A 19802-nucleotide genomic window follows, 5' to 3' on the forward strand; every position below is an offset into this window, starting at 1 on the left:
CTCTGCCTTCCCTGTCTGTGTACCACCATTCCCTACTGTGATGGAGAATTTTAAAATATGCCTGCTCTTACCAGGTGTGGTGCTGCAGGCCTCTCATCACCCAGAGAGAACCAAGAGAACTCAGACAGATAGACAGACAGACAGACAGACAGAGACTGGTGATGCAAGCCTATAATCTTATCACTAAAGAGAACCTAGAAAGAACTCAGACAGACAGATAGACAGACAGACATGGGCGGTGCAGGCATTGTGATCCTAGCTACTTGGGAGCCAGGATCAACAGATCAAAGCCTGCCTAAGCTACCCCATGAATTCTAGGGGTCCACTTGCTCTAAGGGTTCACTGTGTGTGCCTTCCTAGGCTGGGATTACAGGCTGGCCACCATCCCCATCCCCACCCAGTATTTATGTGGGTTCTGAATGCCTGAACTCTGGTCCTCACAGGTCCAGGACAAGTGCTTAACCACTGAGCTATCATGCCAGCCTCACAGTTAAGTTTGAGAAATTTTTGGAGACATACGAGGTCCTGTCTCCAAGGCTGGAGGCAGGGAGAGACGGCACAGCATTTAGGAGCAAACGTTGCTCTTCCAGAACACTTGAGTTTGGGTCTTAGTGCCCATGTTAGGCAACTCACAAACCCCTGTAATTCCATTCCCTGAGAGCCGACACCTTCGGGCCTCCGTGGGCATTCACACATACAGATACCACCGAGACAAAAAGAAATAGTTTTTAGGAAGAAAAAAAAAATGCTGCTGTCGACTCTTTCCTTCGTCTCTCAGGAAGAACACTAGCACCCTTCCCTGCCTTTCTTGTTTGTGGACAGAGATCTGAAAATGGCCGATGAGGGGCTGGGGGGATGGATGGCCCAGTGGTTAGGGGCGCCGGCTGCTCTTGTAGGGCATATGGGTTCAGTTTCTAGCATCTGCCGGCTCACAGCCATCTGCAGCTCCAGTTCCACACTGGAAGTCAAGCCCAATGATTCCCAGCCCCGGCTCAGTACTTCCACAGAGCTTTGTGAAATTTATTCACTGCATGTTTTCCTTTTCAGGATTATGGAAAACATGTTTGGGTCATGTATAAATGACGTCACCCGCACGGAAGCACCTGACCCGTGTGTTGCTTTTATACCAAGTGAAAGTCGCAAGGCCGGTACTAACATTTCTTGGCAATTTGGATAGACCTGAGCCCAGGAAGCGCTGTCATAACTGGGCACGAGGTGCAACACTGTTCCCTTTTCAAAAGGACCTAGCATTGGGTGGAGTTCGTGTTGCAGCTACAAACTCCATTTCAGGAAAACAACGCCTTTGGTTTGTGTTAACTGCCGCTCTGTTCCGGGAGGCTTTGTCACGGTTTAATTGCTTTAAGGTATTCAGAACTCATAGCTAAGCTGATTTTGCACGCATGATTAAAAAACACTGTTTCAGTCAGGTTCCTTAAAATGACTCTTCTTCCCTAAAGTGTCTGTTCATGCATCTGTGCTGTCCTAGAGTCTCCTTCCTGCAGGACTAACATAAACTTGGGACCTAGGTGACTCTAGGGCAAAACTGCTGGGATCCCTGGTGAAGGCCAAAGACCTGGTGGTGACATGTCCTCCCCTGCCCACCAACACAACAAACACACACACACACACACACACACACACACACACACACACACACACACACACACACACACACACACATACCACACACACACACACACACACACACACACACACACACACACACACCACACACACCACTCACACCACACACACACACATCAAACACACACACACACACACCACACAACACACACACAACACACACCACACACACACACACAACACACCCCCCTCAAACCACACCCACCCCCCCACACCCACACCCACACCACCCACCCCACACACACCACACACCACACACCACACACACACACACACCACACACACACCACACACACACACACACACACACACACACACACCACACACACACACACACACACACACACACACACACACACACACACACACACACACACACACACACACACACACACACACACACACACACACACACACACCACACTCACCATAGACCTCAAGACCAAGCTCAAGAAAGTTGGACCCTGGGGCAGAATGGAGAAGCGGGGGATACCAAGCCAGATTAAAGGGTAGACCAAGAATTAAAATGAAAGGCTTCGGATGTATCTCACTTGGTAGAGTACTTGCCTGGGCTAAAGGCTCTGGGTCCATAGTCCGGGACTGTCTAGGCCAGGCACAGTAGTGCTTTTGTGTCCTAAGCAAGCACACTGAGGCAAGCTATGTGTACATATTTTTAAAGGACATGACTTTTAAATAGAAGGAAAGGCACAAGATAAGGAACTTGTTTTTAAAAAGTCACGATCGGTCAGAGCACAATGGCGAATGCCTTTAATCCCAGCACTTGGAAGGCAGATCCAGGCAGATCTGAGTTCCAGACTAGCTTGGCTACAGCCCTAGCCTTTCCCAAACAGCCAGGGCAAAGCTGGAGAGACCGCTCAGTGGTTAAGGACACTGACTGCTCTTCCAGAGGTCCTGAGTTCAATTCCCAGCAACCACAGGGTGGCTCACGACCATCTGTAGTGGGATCCAGTGACTAACAGTGTTAAAGTCAGAACAGCCAGGGCTACACAGAGAAACCTTGTCTGAACAAACAACAAAGAAAGCTGTGGCTGTACATGTAAAAGGACACTTATCCAAAAAGGCAGAAGGTTCTGACTTGGTTTGATGTCACTGGGTCGCAGTGGATTTGCAGTGGATTTTTCTCTTTGCTTTACATGGGGAGATTCATTCCAGACACGACCAGATGCCTTAGCTGCAAACATCACATCCCCACAGTCATATCTAGAAGCACAAGACCATTCAGAAGTGCTCTGCAGTGAGGGCCAGGGCAGCAGATATGTCTCTGCAGGGAGGGCCAGGGGAAGGCTTACTTGTCTTGAAGAGCGTATTCCTGAGAATCTTTCTAAGGTTGAAACCCCTTTCCTCAGAACACTTGTCTGCCTGGATGTGCCAAAGAGGTCAGGTATTATGCAGAGGGCTCCGAGACCTTTAAGACAATGGATCTGAGGCTGTGCATGGCCAGATAACTATGTGGAGAGAAAGAGGGTTAGAGGCAGGGTGTCAGGAATCCCATATGTTTTTGTTTTGAGTATACATTTATTTCTCTGGCTTTGGTTTTTCAAGGCACAGGGGCTTACTTTGTGTCCCAGGCTGGCCCGGAACTTGAGACAATCCTCTTACCCGAGCCTCCTAGATGTTGGGATTGCAGTGATGAGCTACCTAGCTACTTGGCTTTTTCTTTTTAAGTCTTAGGTGGGTGAGACTGGCTTGAACTTACGATGAATTTAAAAAAAAAAATTGCCTTAAACTCCCGATTTTTTAATTTAGCCTTCTCCTCTTCGTGGGTAAGGAAAGAACCACCCTACACATCTCTGGACGTCATTGTCACTTTCTGCACAGTAAGAGTTAATCCCCTGAGGGAAGAGAGGAGCACTGGGAGCCAAGCTGGAGGGGGCTGGGAAGCTTCTGTAGTGAGGCAGGCTGTCAGGGCCAATCTGCTTGAGGGTGACCAGGCTTTGCAAAAACTCACCCAAGCAGAAACGGCATCCAAGCGCAATGAACTTGGTCCGCTTCCCGAGCCTTTGACCTCAAATCTCGCCCGCCATGCCTTTTGTCGTTGCTTAGGCGTGTGTGCTGTGTTGGTCCCAGACTGCACGTATGCGCAGACCGTGTTTACCTTGTGGACTGTGCGGCTATCCTGAAGAGGATCCCGGAAAACCTTGCACGTTGCTTCTTACCACATCTGATGCACACCTGCCTCCATCCTAAGCAGAGAAGTGCAGAAGCCGCGTATGGTCCTTTGACGGACAACACAGAGACACTGAGCAAACTTGCTGCCTGCCTGGTGCAGACTTGGGAGATCCGATGGCTCCCAGACCCCTCCGGGTATAGGTAGAGTTGCTATATGCCCACACATACAAATTGAGGCAGGGTGAGACCAAGTGTCCCTGAGGTCCCAGCACTTGGGAGATGGAGGCAGATTGATTAGGAGTTTAAGGGCAGCCTTAGCTACCTAGTAAGTGTAAAGCCAGCTTGGGCTACTTCAACAACGAAGGAAGAGGAGAAGAAAAAGGAGGAGAGTTCCCAGGGACAGTGGTAGCTTCTGTCACAAATCTCAAAGTAGGAAGTCACCACCTGCTCCAGACCCCACTAGGGGCAGCTGTTCTGTAAATGGGGCAAAGAAAATGAAAAAGGCCTTAAGTCCAAATAAAGCTCCTTTAGGAGGCAAGAGCCATGAGGGCCCGTGTAAGCTTGAGGCTAGCCTGGTCTACATAGCGAGTCCCAGGACAGCCAGGGTTACATAGTGAGACCATGTATCAAAGAAATAAAAGCTTCAGACTATACAGTGAGACAATGTATCAAAGAAATAAAAGCTTCCGTCAACAGCAGGCCTGGGCAGTTTGTTGTTCCTGGGAACTGAACTCAGGACCTCTGGAAGAAGGTCAGTGCTCTTAACCTCTGAGCTGTGGCTGTCAGTTTTCAGGTCTGTTGCTTCCAGCTGAAAGTACTTTATTCTTACGCGCTGGGCCTCGAGCAGTAGGGGCCACACCGATGGGGCATACCGGTTATCTTTCTAGCCAGGGTCTTCCTTTGAATGTGTTTTTCTGTCCTGTTAGTGGCAGGATCTTGCTATATATCCCTGCCTTGCCTGGAACTTGAGGCAATCCTCCTGCGTCTGCCTCCCTCCCCTGATGCTGGAGTTACACGCGTGTGCTCCACAAAGCCAACGGAAATAACTTTACTGAGAGGTAAGCATCGGATGATAAACTGCAGAACCGCAAAGCTTGTGCAGTAGTAGGTGCGGTGGTTCGTGTCTATAACCGAGATCATCCTGAGCTGCAAGTTCAAGTCCAAGCCAGACCCCTTGGGGCCCCCCTCAAAGAGAAGCAACAAGGAAGACAGACAAGGAAGAGCCTGAGGCCTTTGACTCATTGTGTCCCGTGTGGAGCCACAAAACCGCACCAACAGTGTGCATATGTCTACCTGCCTCCTGACCTCCATTCCCAAGTAACCACCGACCTGCTTCCTGTCCCTGAAGACTAGTTTTGTATTTTCTAGAGTTCCCGGTGGATGAACTTACACAGTAGGTCATCTTCCCGGGCCTGGCTTTGCTGCTGCGGCTGACAACTTTTGAGGAGACACGGTTCCAACCCAACGCTGCTCAGATCAGGAACCAGGCTGGGGAGTACCCAGCTCTCCCAGGATTTGTTAGTTTTTTTCTTTTGTTTTGTTTCTACAAGATGTCTAGAGTACTTTGTGGTCAGTGGATATTTCCTAATGAGCAAGAGGCATAAGCTATATTCTTATTTTTGCCAAAATCTATAACCTTGAAAACTGTCTTAGGGTTTTATTGCTGTGAACAGACACCATGACCAAGGCAAGTGCTATAAAGGACAACATTTAACTGGGGTTGGCTCACAGGTTCAGAGGTTCAGTCCATTATGATCAAGGTGGGAGCATGGCAGCATCCAGGCAGGCATGGTGCAGGAGGAGCTGAGAGCTCTTCATCTTCACTTGCTAATAGAATACTGGCTTCCAGACAGCCAGGAGGAGGGTCTTAAAGCCCACAGCCGCGGTGACGTGCCTACTCCAACAGGGCCACACCTTCTAATAGTGCCACCCCCTGGGTTAAGCATATGCAAACCATCACAAATACCAACCTTCCTATTTTTCCACACTAATTCTTGCCAAAAACCTTAGTTAGGGGCAATAACGGGGCATGGAGTGATCATTGGAGAATTTATATTCCCTCTGCACTGTGGAGGATGTACGGCTACAGAGCCTAGATTGGCCTCTAACACGTGGTCATCCTCCTGCCTCAGCATCTCTCAAATACTGAGGATTACAAGTATGAACTGCCAACTCTGGTTAGAATATAGCAGTTGGCTTTTATTTATAATATTTTGACTCGCTTTTGAAGTGATATTTATCTATTTGTGTGTGGCGGTGCGTCTGTATGTGTAGCTTACTTGTGGAGGTCAAAAGGCAACTTTCTGGAGTCTGGTCTCTCCTACTGCTGTGTCCTGTGGATTGACTTCAGGTTGTCAGGTGAGGCAGCAAGCCCCTTTACGCATGGGGCCGTCTCTTCAGCTTCCCTGTGTTGCTTTAAACCTTTTCTTAATGTCTTACGGCGAGATCTGTGCTGTCAGTTTTCAAGGACTCAGTAAGGACTGAAGGTCACAGCAAAGACCATAGGGATGACATTCTATGGTGGCTAGAATTTGTCTAAAAAGGCATCTAACAAGCCAATGGTAGAGTCTAACACCTGTAGTCTCGGGACTCGGGAAGGTGAATCGGGACGAGGGAAGGTGAAGCAGGATGGTCTCTCAAAACAAAACAAAAATCTTCAGGAAAAAAAAAAAAAAAAAAAGGGGTTGGGGATTTAGCTCAGGGGTAGAGCGCTTGCCTAAAAAGCGCAAGGCCCTGGGTTCGGTCCCAAGCTGAAAAAAAAAAAAAAAGAGAAAAAAGAGAGAGAGAGAGAGAGAGAGAGAGAGAGAGAGAAAGTAGGGGCAGATAGAATCAAACCAAGTTCAGGTGGGAAGATTTAAAAAAAAAAATCTGACCATGTTGGGGCAGTGATTAAAGTCTTGGGTTTCAACAGAAAGGTTCATTCAGCATCCCCTGGGAGTTCTGTATGTTTGAAAATTACTGCCATCGGTTTTCTAATCAGACTAGGAAGTTCTCCATTTTCTTTTCTGTGGGATCTTGTGTTAAATGTAGCTAATTTGTCATCTCCAAACCACCGTGCTTCAGACCATAAACTAAGAGTGATTTTAAGGCTTGAATAAAATACTCACCTTAGTCCTCCGCAATACAGAGCAAGCTCAGAATAAGCAACAGGTGTTGACTTCATCAGCAACGATTTTTGGGTCTCAGTAGCCACACCTGCCTGGAACTTGGAGGTCTCCTTTGATAACGTACAAAGAACAGAGCAAAGAAAGTGTCTTTCTTTTCCACAATGTTGCTTTAAAGGAGTTGGTGGGAGCATAGCAGACATAAGAAGTCTTCTTCTGGGCTGGAGAGATGGCTCAGCGGTTAAGAGCACTGACTGCTCTTCCAGAGGTCCTGAGATCAGTTCCCAGGAACCACATGGTGGCTCACAACCATTTGTAATGGGATCTGATGCCCCCTTATGTTGTGTCTGAAAAAAGCTACAGTGTACTCATATAAATAAAATAAATAAATCTTTAAAAAAAAAAAAGTCTTCTTACCTCATTTCTACAGTGCTAGAGATGAAACCCAGCACCCCAGCCACTAAGCAAGCCATCTACTAACAAGGCCTCTTCCTTTCAGGATGTCTAGGGCTTCCCTGGATGTGGTGACACACACACCTGTAGTCTCACCACTCGGGAGGTATGTCAGGAAGAACACCGGTCTTGATCTACACAGAAAGTTAAGACCACGAAGGACTACATAGTGAGTCTCCTTTTTCAAAAGATCTAATGCAAACAAAAGAAAACAAAAATAGTTCTTGAGTCTCTATCCAGGAGGTAAAAGATTCACATAAAGGACTGGAGAGATGACTTAGTGGTTAAGGTGCTTGCTGCTCTTACAGAGGACCCGGAGCTGGGTTCCAAGCACCTACCTAGGGCAGCTCACAATTGCCTGTATCTCTAGTTCTGGGGGGTCAAACACCCTCACCTGGCCTCCCCAGACACTGTCCACACAATACATGGTGCTCTCTGTAGTGCTCTTAACTACCTAGCCATCTGTCCAGTTCCCACGATGTAGTTAAATACTGTCCTCCAAATTGCTATGTCACTGAGAATGACCTTGAACACCTAGTCCTCAGTCTCCACCTTCCAAGTTCTGGGATAGAAGTGTGCACAACCACGCTGGGCTAAAGGCCCATAATTATAAGTGAACAGCATCCTTTGGTATTCAAACACTACAGTTTATAGTGAACTAAAAGATCAGCAAGGTCACAGACAGGTAGTTAAATAGCTACCAGTTTTCTGGGTCGAAGCCTTCATCCACTTGCTGTGAATTCATGCTGTACAGCTCTATGTGGCGTTGTACAAGTATCAAACACCTGTATCCAGCACGGGGAGGCAGGAAGATGGAGATTTAGAGGCCAGTCTGGGCCATGTAGAGATACTGTGTCTTTAACAACAAAATGTATTGAGATACTGTCTTACTCTGCAGCCCAGATGGCCTGGAACTCACGACTCTCCACCTGCCTCAGCTTCCCTACTTTGGAAGACAACAGAATCTTTAAGGGTTTTAATCAACTTTGTGTTGATATGATAAAACAAAGAAGCAAAAAGGAAAGTCATTTCTACGACTGTTAAGTTATGAATTAATAAATGAGTTAGTCCAGCTGGGCATGGTGGTATTCGATCCATTTTTGAGCCACTGGAGAGGGCAGGATGGCGAAGTCAACGTCAAGGTCAAGGCAACTGGCCAGTCCAACACCCAGAGAGCTGAACTCGCAGATCTACCACATGGAAAAGAAAACTATGTCAGAGTTGAAACAAGGAAAAAGTAGCTTTATATTCTCTTTGTGACTTATGTGCCCTTTTGCTACATTCTGTCCCATCTATTACCTAATTGTTACTAATTATCTCCATTTGCAGAGTAAGATGATAGCCCACTTCTAAATTTCAGACTACACTCATTTTCAAGAAGAGAGACTTTGTAAACTGAAAACATGCCCTTTTTTTCCTTCCTCTTCAAACTATATCAAATCATCCTTTCATCGTGCCATAGAATATTTAAGCTGTGTTGTTATTTCTTTGTCTTGCAAAATCTAACAAATCTCCAGGGGAGGAAAAAGGAAAGAGCGGTTGGGGAGACACTGGATTGATGGTCTCATGCTGCCTGAATCAACAGTAGCTCTATTAGCACAGTTTGAGTGAATTTTAGTTACCATCTAGAAATGTTGTCGCATAACGGGAGACAAACTTCGACATCTGATTTACAGCTCTGAGTTCATGTTCTGAAATCCCTTTGGGATTTGTGCTGCATCTTTTTTTTTTTTTTTCCGGAGCTGGGGACCGAACCCAGGGCCTTGTGCTTGCTAGGCAAGCGCTCTACCACTGAGCTAAGTCCCCAACCTTGTGCTGCATCTTTTGGTGTGCTCTTGGGAGAAGCTATCTTGCCAGACTCTGTGATCCCAGTGACCAGGTTTCTCTACCTGTCAGTCACATTAATGTGCCACACTTCAATCCTTGATGCATGGTCTTTGTCTGGTACAGTTTTTCCAACCCCTAGTCATATCAATTAAAGAAGGAAATGACTACGTTAGTTAATGCTGTAGGCTGAAATGTTACCGGATATTTGATCATGTCGTGAACCCTGAGGCTGTGCTATTTGCTGAAGAAACCCGTTTCTAGTTGTGGTGTGGCTCAACCTTAGCACACACCTTTAATCCCCCTGGCTGGAATACAGATATGCCCTTAGTGCACACTTTCAGTCCCAACCAATCAAGGTAATGTAAAGGGATGGTTCTGATGCTTTGGCTGGGAATCTGTTTACTGACACTGAAGGTCCTCGCCCTGAACTGGTTTTGATCTATCAATAAAGATGCCAGTGGCCAATGGCTGAGGCAAAAGGAAGAGGCGGGACTTCCAGGTTCTCACAGGCTAGAGAGAGGATGAGACCCTAGATACTTGGGGGAAAGAGAGGGAATGGACTCAGAGTGCCAGGCAGGAGGGGAAAATGGCCTAACAGCATCTTCAGCATCAAGACCAATGTACTTCACAGAAGGTAACCGGGCAACTAAATTAAGGGCAGATTTAGAGGGGTTGAGCTAGGAGGGAAGGTAAGAGCTCGCTAACCTCGGAAGGCTTAGAAGAGCCCAGCCACAGAGCCAATAAGCCAGTTTAAAAATGAGTGTGTGTGTGTGAGTGTGTGTGAGTAAGTCTGTGTGAGTGTGTGTGAGTGTGTGTGAGTGTGTGTGAGTGTGTGTGTGTGTGTGTGTGTGAGTGTGAGTGTGTGTGTGTGTGTGTGTGTGTGTGTGTGTGTGTGTGTGTGTGTGTGTGTGTGTGTGTGTGTGTGTGTGTGTGTGTGAGTGTGAGTGTGTGTGTGTGTGTGTGTGTGAGTGTGTGTGTGTGTGTGTGTGAGTGTGTGTGTGTGTGTGTGTGTGTGTGTGTATGTGTGTGTGTGTGTGTGTGTGTGTGTGTGTGTGTGTGTGTGTGTGTGTGTGTGTGTGTGTGTGTGTGTGTGTGTGTGTGTGTGTGGGTGTGAGTGTGTGTGGTGTGTCTGGTATGTGTGAATGTGTGTGGTGTGTCTGGTGTGTGTGTGGTGTGTGTGTGTGTGTGTGTGTGAATGGTGTCTGAGTGTGTGTGAGAGAGAGAGAGAGTGTGTGTGTGTGTGTGTGTGTGTGTGTGTGTGTGTGTGTGTGTGTGCGACTTTTATTCATGGATCTGAAATAGCTCCTGAGCAGGTATGGCCAGCAGGGAACTCAAAGCAGTGTAGACAAAACTCCTGCTACAAGGTAAAGCTAGTTTGTAGAAGGGAACACCCATGTTAAAATGATGTCTAATTGAGTGGCAGACAAAGTGATGAATCAGAGAAAGATTTGTCAGAATGAGTCGGAGATAGGGTATGCCCAGCTCTTACAAGAACACCACAGAAAAGGAGGAGGCAACATTACTGGGCGAGTTTTACAGAGACAGGTTGCAGAGGGAGAACAAGTTAGACACACATGAAAACAGAACAAGCCAGGGAATGAAGAGCAAGAAGATTAGAACATATTACCAAAGTCAGTGTGGGGCCAAGCAGAACAATTCAGAAAAGGCAGAGAGAGAGAGAGAGAGAGAGAGAGAGAGAGAGAGAGAGAGAGAGAGAGAGAGAGAGAGAGCGCAACCAGCTAGAGTTCAGAAAGAACAAGAAAGGGTGAGTTGGATGGAGGCTAGAAGTTTCCAGGACGAGGCCTAGGTTATCGGACAAAAGTAGTGAGCCTCAGAGATGAGGATTACACCGGGAGAAAAAAAGATGCTTTTACAGTAAAGACTAACCTAACACAGGTGATAAAAAAAAAGATCTGAGGCATGACCCACATGACTTAGATGTTTAACCCCTTTGGGGTTACATAAATGAACCACTGAGCTACCTCTCCAGCCCCGTTTGTTTGTTTTTTGAGACAGAGTTTCTCCCCGAAGCCCTGGCACTCACTCAGTAGACCAGGCTGGCTTCGAATCCACCCACCTCTGCCTCCTGAGTGGTGGGCTTAAAGGTATGCACCACTATTGCCTGGCAATCCAAGGCTTCTTCAATGGCTATTTTTGACCTAGTTGATGGAGAACCACAGGGCTTTTCACGAGTTGGTGAGTGTCATTACAGAGTTGAGCAGGGGTCCCAGCTGATCGTCAAGGTGCGGGAGGCAGCTCTCATGTCCACAACAAGATGGACTGATCATTTTAAAGCAGTCCTGCTCCTGTCCGTGGTATTAAATTCAAGGGAGAAGTTCCCGAAGCCTGATATGCAAGTATGAGGCTGCAGTGGCTGACGAGAGAATTTCATGTGCCAATCAGGTAAGGGAATCAATTTTCCCAATGTGATTGATCTTAATCCAAGACTTTTTTTTTTTGAGATTTATTTATTTATTTTATGTATGTGAGACACAGTTGCTGTCTTCAGATGTAGCAGAAGAGGGCATCAGATCCCACTACAGATGGTTGTGAGCCACCATGTGGTTGCTGGGATTTGAACTCAGGACCTCTGGAAGAGCAGTCAGTGCTCTTAACCACTGAGCCACCTCTCCAGCCCCTAGAGTTTAGCTCTTAAGTTTGGCTAACCCAGTGGCTAATGTATCAAGACAGTAGTTCCGATTGTTTATCATGTCTTGGCCGCAGGGATTCCACACTGCTTCTGGTGAGTCAAACCTGTGGGAGATGAGGAGACGTTGGTCAACCGCTTCAGACTGGGTGACCAAGTCTGTGTCTTCAGACTGAACTCGGTGGTCATGAGACACTCCTCTGAGGAGCATTTTCTCGGGTTTGCCTGACTGCAGCATGGTCACCAAGGGCGTTGTGCGTGAGGGTAAACATGGGAAGTCATTGTGCCGCAAAGGTGTCCTCAGCCATGTGGACCCTGGAGACTCTGACCCCTGGAAGGCAGGACTCTTCTTCACATCCTCTGTGTGAAGGCTGAACTTTGTTTAGAGACTGAGCTCAGCACTGGGTACTTCTCAACGCTCTTCCTAAAGTACAGTTTTTTAAAAACAGGAAGAGCATGAACCAGAGAGATCAGAGAGACGGCTCAGGGGCTGAAGGGGCTTGCCACCAAGCCTTATGGCCTGAGTTCAATCCCTGGGAACTACACAGTGGAAAGAAAGCGCTAACCCCCAAAAGTTGTCTTCTGAACCTCACCACACACTGTGAAAATGTGTGCAAAAGCATGTATGACATAAATAAAAGGTGGTCAGTCGTTCATAACATAAATAAACTAGAAAGAGCAGAAGGGGCACCAGGAAATAAATAAATAACACTGGGGGCCTACTCATGGGCAGACAGCCTTCCAAACATGTGTGAAGTCCTAGTTCAGAAAAAAGTAAGGGCGTGCCTGTGAGATCACTGCTGAGGTGGCCGAGGCAGGGAGTCTTCCTCAGTTGAAGGCCTTCCTGGCTTATATGGTGCGTTCCAGACCAGCATGAGCTACATATCAGAGTTGCTGTTTAAAAACCACATCAAAAACCAAACCGCAGTCAGACAAGATGGCACACACCTATTTTCTAGTCCTCGGGAACTAGAGGCAGGAGGACTTGGAATTCAAGGTCGTCCCACAGCTATGGTATGTAGCCTTCTATATATGAGATCCATGTCTTAAAAATCATAACACCAGTTGTGGTGACCCCTGACTTTAATCCTGGCACTCAGGAGGCAGAGGGAGGCAGATCTCTGAGTTCGAGGCCAGCCTGGTCTACAGAGCGAGTTCCAGGACACCCAGGGCTTCACAGAGCAACCTTGTTTCAGAAAACAAAAACACACAATCAAAATACATAGGCAAGGGGCTGGGGATTTAGCTCAAAACAAAACCCACGGAAAAAGAACCAAAAAAAAAAAAAAAAAATACATAGGCAAGGGGTTGGGGATTTAGCTCAGTGGTAGAGCGCTTGCCTGGGCAGCGCAAGGCCCTGGGTTCGATCCCCAGCTCCAAAAAAAAAAAAAAAAAAAAAAAAAAAGAAAGAAAGAAAGAAAAAGAAAGAAAGAACCAAAATACATAGGCAAATAAGTGGGTTAATCCTTGTGATGAGGTCTGGACTTCGTGATGATATAGTTACCTCCCCAAAGGCTTCACTTCCTGCTTTCCCACTTCCTGCTATACTGGGGACCAAAGCCGTGAGCTCATTAGAACATGCCTGATTCAGACCACAACAGTGGACAAACATCCCCCCCCCCCAGTTGACAAATGTTTCTTAAGACCAGCATTCATAGTTTCAAGTTACAAGGCCACAGTCTGAACAACAGCTGTGGATCACAGGCCCGAGGTGTCTATGAGGAACTCTTGCCAAAGGAGTTGGCAGGCTGAATAGAGAGGCTGGGCCAGGTGGGCTTCCGGCCATCAGATACCCCAGAAGGGGCTGCTCAGGGGACAGAGATGGGCCTGGGTGCTGGTGCTGCTATCCTTGAAGGATAAGGAGGACATGAGAGTCCCTGCTTAGCTGAGAGGTGAGAAACAAGAAATCACCACGAAGGCCCGGGGGCACTGAGTTTCCAATTGAACAGCAGTTGTGGCTCCAGCATCGATTTTCCACTCGTTTTTTTTTTTCTTCTTTTGATTTATTTTATGTATGAGCGCTCTATCTGCATGTACACTTGCGTGCCAGAAGAGGGCATCAGATCCCATTACAGATGGTTGTGAGCCACCCCGTGGTTGCTGGGATTTGAATTTAGGACCTCCTGAACCATCTCCCCAGCCCCTACTTCCTATCTTTTTGAGGCAGGGTCCCTGCAGACGTGAGCACATACAAGTATCCCAGAGATCCTTCTCTAAGACTGCCATCCCCCCTCCCCCAGCCCTCCAGCCCTGCTCCTTCAGAGATGGATCCTGTCCAGGTCCTGCTGACAGCTCCGAGAGGCCTTCTCACTAGCTCTTTCTCTCCCCGCAGCACCCCCAAATTCTCTACATTCCTTGGAGGGAGTTATCTCAGTCCCCAGCTGCTCCTGAGGAATGAGCAACACACACATCCACACTCCGCATAGATGGGAAGGCGCCAGAGACCGATGTCAGCATCTCGCTGGGAGAAGGAGGCGGGCGAGATGGATGGAAGGCCATTTCCAGCCTCCACGTGCCCCCAGGGACTGGAAACACCAGCCTCCTCCAAGCAGGGCTGGGCAGCCACCACCACCTCCGCCTCTCACACCTTTCTTCTCTTTTTTCCCCTCACTGCATCCTGGCCCCCTGCCCGCCCCCCTCCCTGCCCCTGCCCCCTGCCCCCCGCCCCCGCCCCCACAGTCACTAGGTTTTTTTTTTCCTCTGTTTCACCGTCACATTCTTTATCTCTTCTTTTTTTTTTTTCCTTCCCTCATGGATCCACATAAAAAAGTGCTTTGTGGGGCTGGAGGCAGGTCTGTACTGCTCTAGCAGAGGACCAGAGGAGTTCAGTTCCCAGGGCCTTCCCCTCCCCCCTCCCCCAGACCAGCTCCTAATGGGTTGGCTCCAGATTCACAAGGGGCTGAGGCTCTCTTCTGGACCCTGAGAGCTCAAACGTACACTCAGTCAGCCAGGTATATACGTGACTCAACATAAATTATTTTCTAAAGCTGCCCTTAGACCAAGTGCTATGGTGCATGCTTATATTTCCAGCCTCTTGGGAAACTGAGGCAGGAGGGTTATTTGAGACCTGGAGTTGAAAGTCAGCCTGAGACACCTAATGAGACCCTGTATCCAAAAAGAAAAGAAAAGAAAAGAAAGAAAGAAAGAAAGAAAGAAAGAAAGAAAGAAAGAAAGAAAGAAATTACAACAGCTTGTAGCCTGGAGTAAAACTGAAGGAACACTTGCTTAGCACGAGGCCCAGAGTTTGGTCCCCTGGCACCAAAAAAAACCCAACCCCCCCCCTTTTTTTTTATGTCCTAGTCAAGCATGGTGGGCCATACGAATAATCATAGCACGTGAGGAGTAGAGTCAGGAAGATAAACAATTCAGGGTCAGCCTGTGCTACCTATGTGAGACTTTGTTCAGACAAAAACAACGAGAGAAAGAAAATGCCCTCAAGACCTTTCACAGTGAAACCTTCAGTTCAGAGCTGAGGTCACCCCCTTTGGGCCACTGCTACAGCCACCAGCAGTGGCTGCCCGGCAGCAGCAGCAGCTGACATCAGTTTTCTGACTGGAGAACACAGACTTGTGGGAGGCCGAGTGAGTGAAGTTTATTTACGATGTTCTTTTCTTTGCCCAACCTCACTACCAAGCTAAAAGAAAGGACTTTGGACTCCCTTGGTCTAGGAGGCCAGAGTTCAGAAGTTCCACACAGGCTTCTGGCGATAGAGCCTGGAATGTCTTGTGAGGATCATGTGCTATGAGGTATGCGGAGAGCCCGGGGCCTTTGAGGGAAGCTGGAGAGGAAGAGTCTTTAGTTTGGGAAGCCAAGAGATCATGGAACTATAACCCTAGTTCCATAACTCAGGTCAGCTCACGGGCCCAGTAAGACCTAAGGGGAGGCTCGCCACAGAGCCGGGTGGGAGGTAGCGAGTGCCTGGTGGAGCCATGCTGGGGCACGGAGTGCCTGGAAGAGCCTTGCCCGGGCACGGCCTCCTGAGTCTACAAATAGCCTCAGGTAGACAAGCAGAGGAAGTCCATGGCACCAGGAGACCTTGGGATTTTGGCAGCAAGAACATTTGAGCTCTGAATGGATTGGCCTGGGGCAGAACTCCTGGGGCTGATGGGGACCACACACAGGCTGAGGACGGGTGAAAAGATGGCTGCCCGGCTCAGTGGAACTTGGGGAGCCTGAAGGAGACAGAGCCAGGAACTAACGCCTGCTTTGTGCAACCTTGAATTTCTTTCAGTCTTTCATTTTGGGACCGTGTCTGTGTCTTACTATGTGACCCGGGATAGGGTAGACGGGGAGGAATGGGGGGGCTGGAGCTCACAGCAATCCTCTTGCCTCAGCTCCAGAGTTCTGGGATTTCAGACATGATCCACACTCCCGGGCGTCATGCGACCCTTCGTGAAGGTACCCGTTTGACAGCATGAGAGTCTGTGAACAGTTTCTCCTATACCCTATTCTGTGTCCTGGGTTTTCTTTTTCTTTTCTTTTTTTTTTTGTTTGTTCTTTTTTTCGGAGCTGGGGACCGAACCCAGGGCCTTGCGCTTCCTAGGTAAGCGCTCTACCGCTGAGCTAAATCCCCAGCCCCCTTTTTTTTTTTTTTAATTTGACCAGCCAGAAGGATCGCTGTGAGGTCAAGGCCTGCCCGACTAGATTCTGAGACTCTGTATCAAAAAACAAAACAACAACGCCAGGGAAGCTGTCAAGCACAAAGGAGAAGCGTTCTAATTCCCTCCACTTCCCAGAAGGCCTCTTGCAAACAGGAAATCAATATGCTACTGTGATCAGCATTCTGCTGAAATGTGGTGGGATGGTAGAGGGATAGGGGAAAGTGGCGGCCGAGGGGGGGAGAGGGATAGGGGGTGGGGAGATGGGGTCGGTGCGGGAGTGGGGAGGTCTGGGGGGTGGGGTTAAAAATTCCTCACCAGTTGGGGTTGGGGATTTAGCTCAGTGGTAGAGCGCTTGCCTAGCAAGCGCAAGGCCCTGAGTTTGGTCCCCAGCTCCGAAAAAAAGAAAAGGAAAAAAAAAAAAAATTCCTCACCAGTTACTACAGAAAGGATTTGGAGTTAGGTGCTAGTTCCACTCCCCTCGGGCCTTTGACACTGACAGTTCTTGGCCACGTACTCTTGAAAGCGCAGGGGTGGGAGCAGCTTAGAGCACAGGCTGCTGGTCTGAAGGACCTGAGTTTAGTTCCCGACACCCACGGGACAGCTCACAACTATCCAGAACTCCAGGAGATCTGAAGCCCTTTTCTGGTATTAAAACAAAATACAAAACACAGGGCCTAAGTGTGCGCATGTCAGAACAAGGCCGCGGTGGAGGCTAAGGTTGGGGGGGAGGGGGATGCAAAGCTCAAAGCCTTGCTAAACCATATGAGACTAATCCTTAAACAAGGCAAAACCAGGCACCTGGGAGATGGCTCAGCCGCTAAAAACCTGTACAGGGCCAGGTGTGACGACTGGTGTGGAACTCACAGAGATCCACCTGCCTCAGCCCACTGAATTCTGGGATTGAAGGCATCAGCCACCCGACTCAAGCAGGTTTTAATCAATTTTCCCATTCCTATCGGGGCTGCTTCGGAGTTAGCCCATGCACTGAGAACTCAAGACCAGCCTGGGATTCTAAATCAGTTTGGGACCGTACAGTGAGTTTGGGACCTTGTCGAACAACAACAAAACTAACTTAAGGATTCTCTATCTGCAATAATTTTCCTTTTGATGACAGAGACCTCTAAAACCTTCCTTCCCTGGGCACCAGGCACGCACGTGGTACACATACATTCAAGAAAAACACTCATATACATAAAATAAAATTTAAATTTTTTTTTCTTTTCTTTTTTTCGGAGCTGGGGACCGAACCCAGGGCCTTGTGCTTGCTAGGCAAGCGCTCTACCACTGAGCTAAATCCCCAACCCAAAATTTAAATTTTTAAAAAGATTTATTTATATATATATATATATATATATATATATATATATATGTAGCTGTCTTCAGACAAGGAAAGGGCATCAGATCCCATTACAGATGGTTGTGAGCCACCATGTGGTTGCTGGGATTCGAACTCAGGACCTCTGGAAGAGCAGTCAGTGCTCTTAACCACTGAGCCTCCAGCCCAAGTCTAAAAATCTTTACAAAGGGAAAAGAGAGCAGCTGGGTGAGAGACATCGGTTCTACCCAGGGATCCCGGGTGTCCGAGATCCTCAGGTCTCCAGGTCACAGCCAAGCTATTGCATTGACGGTGAACGCCTGGCAGAACGTAAGTTGTGCCTCCTGGCTCTGGCTTGCTGACCAGAGCCTTACCCTCTGTGTCTTCCATCCAGCCCCTGACTCAGCATTCACATGCTGACTGCCATCCAAGCTGGCAGTCCCCCTCACAGACACCACACAGCATCCTGCCTGTCATCTCAGTACCGGTCTTTGCATAGAGGCACGGTGACTATGGTATTACACGACATGCTTTATGCCATTCAAACAAAAACTGGGCTAGGCCCTCGGGTGCTGTTCACCTTAGGGTTCACTTAACTGTCTGCCCCTGATGTCCTCTGCTTACCTGGGCTGGGTGGGCAGGTCCCCCTGTTCTCTATGACACCTGGCGAAGTAAGGAGAATTTGCTGTAGCCCTGGATCTTTTAGGGGATGGAGGGGTTGGGGGAGATTGGGGAGGTCCAGACAGGGTTTCTCTGTGTAACCTTGGCTGTCCTGGATCTTGCTTTGTAGATCAGGCTGTCCTCAGAGATCACCTGCTCACAGCCCGGTTAGCCTTGGACCTCTTAATACCACTGATGGTAGCTTCTGGAGAGTGGTGGAATTCATCTAGAAGCTGGGGCTCATGAGTCAGTACCCGCACCCCTCTCGTTCCTCTGCTGGATCCTCTTCAACCTCTATACTGTGACCCCTGACAGCAAATGAGAAGTCCCTGACAGCAAATGACAGTCAAATGGCATTTGAAAAGTTACCCCTCCTCCCCAGCACATTGTCAAGGGTTGTTATGGTTACGTAACTAGAGGCACTTGTAACTCAGAAGTGCGACAGACCCAAGCTGGTGCAGAAGACTGAGTCAAATAGGTCACTTAGGAAAGCTGAAGCATGACGTTGTAATCACAGAAAAGCCATTTGCAGCGCACACATACATACATGCGCGCGCCCTCTAGGTGTGAGGTGTGGGAAGGGCGTCCCCTGGTGGCATCTTTCTGAACTGCAAGCCCCGCCCAACGCTGCCGTGCAATCTGAGATCTGCGGGACTGGAAGCTTTTCTTCCCTTCAGCCGCCAAGTTTCACTCCCGGCATTCTCTGTCCCGAGCTGACACCCAGTTCCAGGAAGAACTGGCCTCTGGAACAAACTTGCACGGGTGGCCCTGGAGACAGTCTGGCTATGCGGCTTGTCTAAAGTAACTCTAAGAAGACTGTCCACAGGGCTCCACCCCAGCTGCACGACCGAAGGTTCTGCACTGCAAAGGAAGCCAGGACCACAGGGTTACTGCTCCTTTCCCTGACTCACCCTCCTGTCCCTCTGCAAGGGGCCTCATTCTTCATACAGTAGCTACCGTTTATCTAAAACTTCAGTCTCAACATTTTCAAACGCGCTGCGTCAGCTACACCACAAAACACCGAGTGGAGAATTCCAGGAACAAACAGTCATAGTTCTAAATGGCTCCTATACTGGATACTGTTATAATTGTTCTATCATGAGCTGCTGTTAATTTCTTATTGTACCTAGATCATCAATTAAGCAAGAGATGATGGCACGTGCCTCTAATCTTAACATTTGAGAGTTAGAAGCAGAAGGAGTTCAAGGCCAGCTTGGGTAACACGAAACCGTTTCTTCCTTCCTTCCTTCCTTTCTTTCTTTTAAAGATTTATTTATTTTATATATGTGAGTACACCGTCGCTATCTTCAGACTCACCAGAAGAGGATCCCCATTGCAGATGGTTGTGAGCCACCATGTGGTTGCTGGGAATTGAACTCAGGACCTCTGGAAGAAGAGTCAGTGCTCTTTACTGCTGAGCC

At 48.2% G+C, this 19802-nt stretch overlaps 1 long non-coding RNA gene across 1 annotated transcript; it reads left to right on the forward strand.

The window, feature by feature from the left end:
- The first annotated feature begins 15451 nt into the window (after positions 1-15451).
- LOC116887465 lies at positions 15452-18676 on the forward strand. The gene is made up of 3 exons (XR_004386219.1): positions 15452-15551; positions 18116-18236; positions 18512-18676. It is a non-coding gene; the product is annotated as an uncharacterized LOC116887465 (long non-coding RNA).
- Positions 18677-19802: the final 1126 nt, after the last annotated feature.

The sequence above is a fragment of the Rattus rattus genome, chromosome 18, assembly GCF_011064425.1.
Source record: "Rattus rattus isolate New Zealand chromosome 18, Rrattus_CSIRO_v1, whole genome shotgun sequence".
Classification (NCBI taxonomy): domain Eukaryota; kingdom Metazoa; phylum Chordata; class Mammalia; order Rodentia; family Muridae; genus Rattus; species Rattus rattus.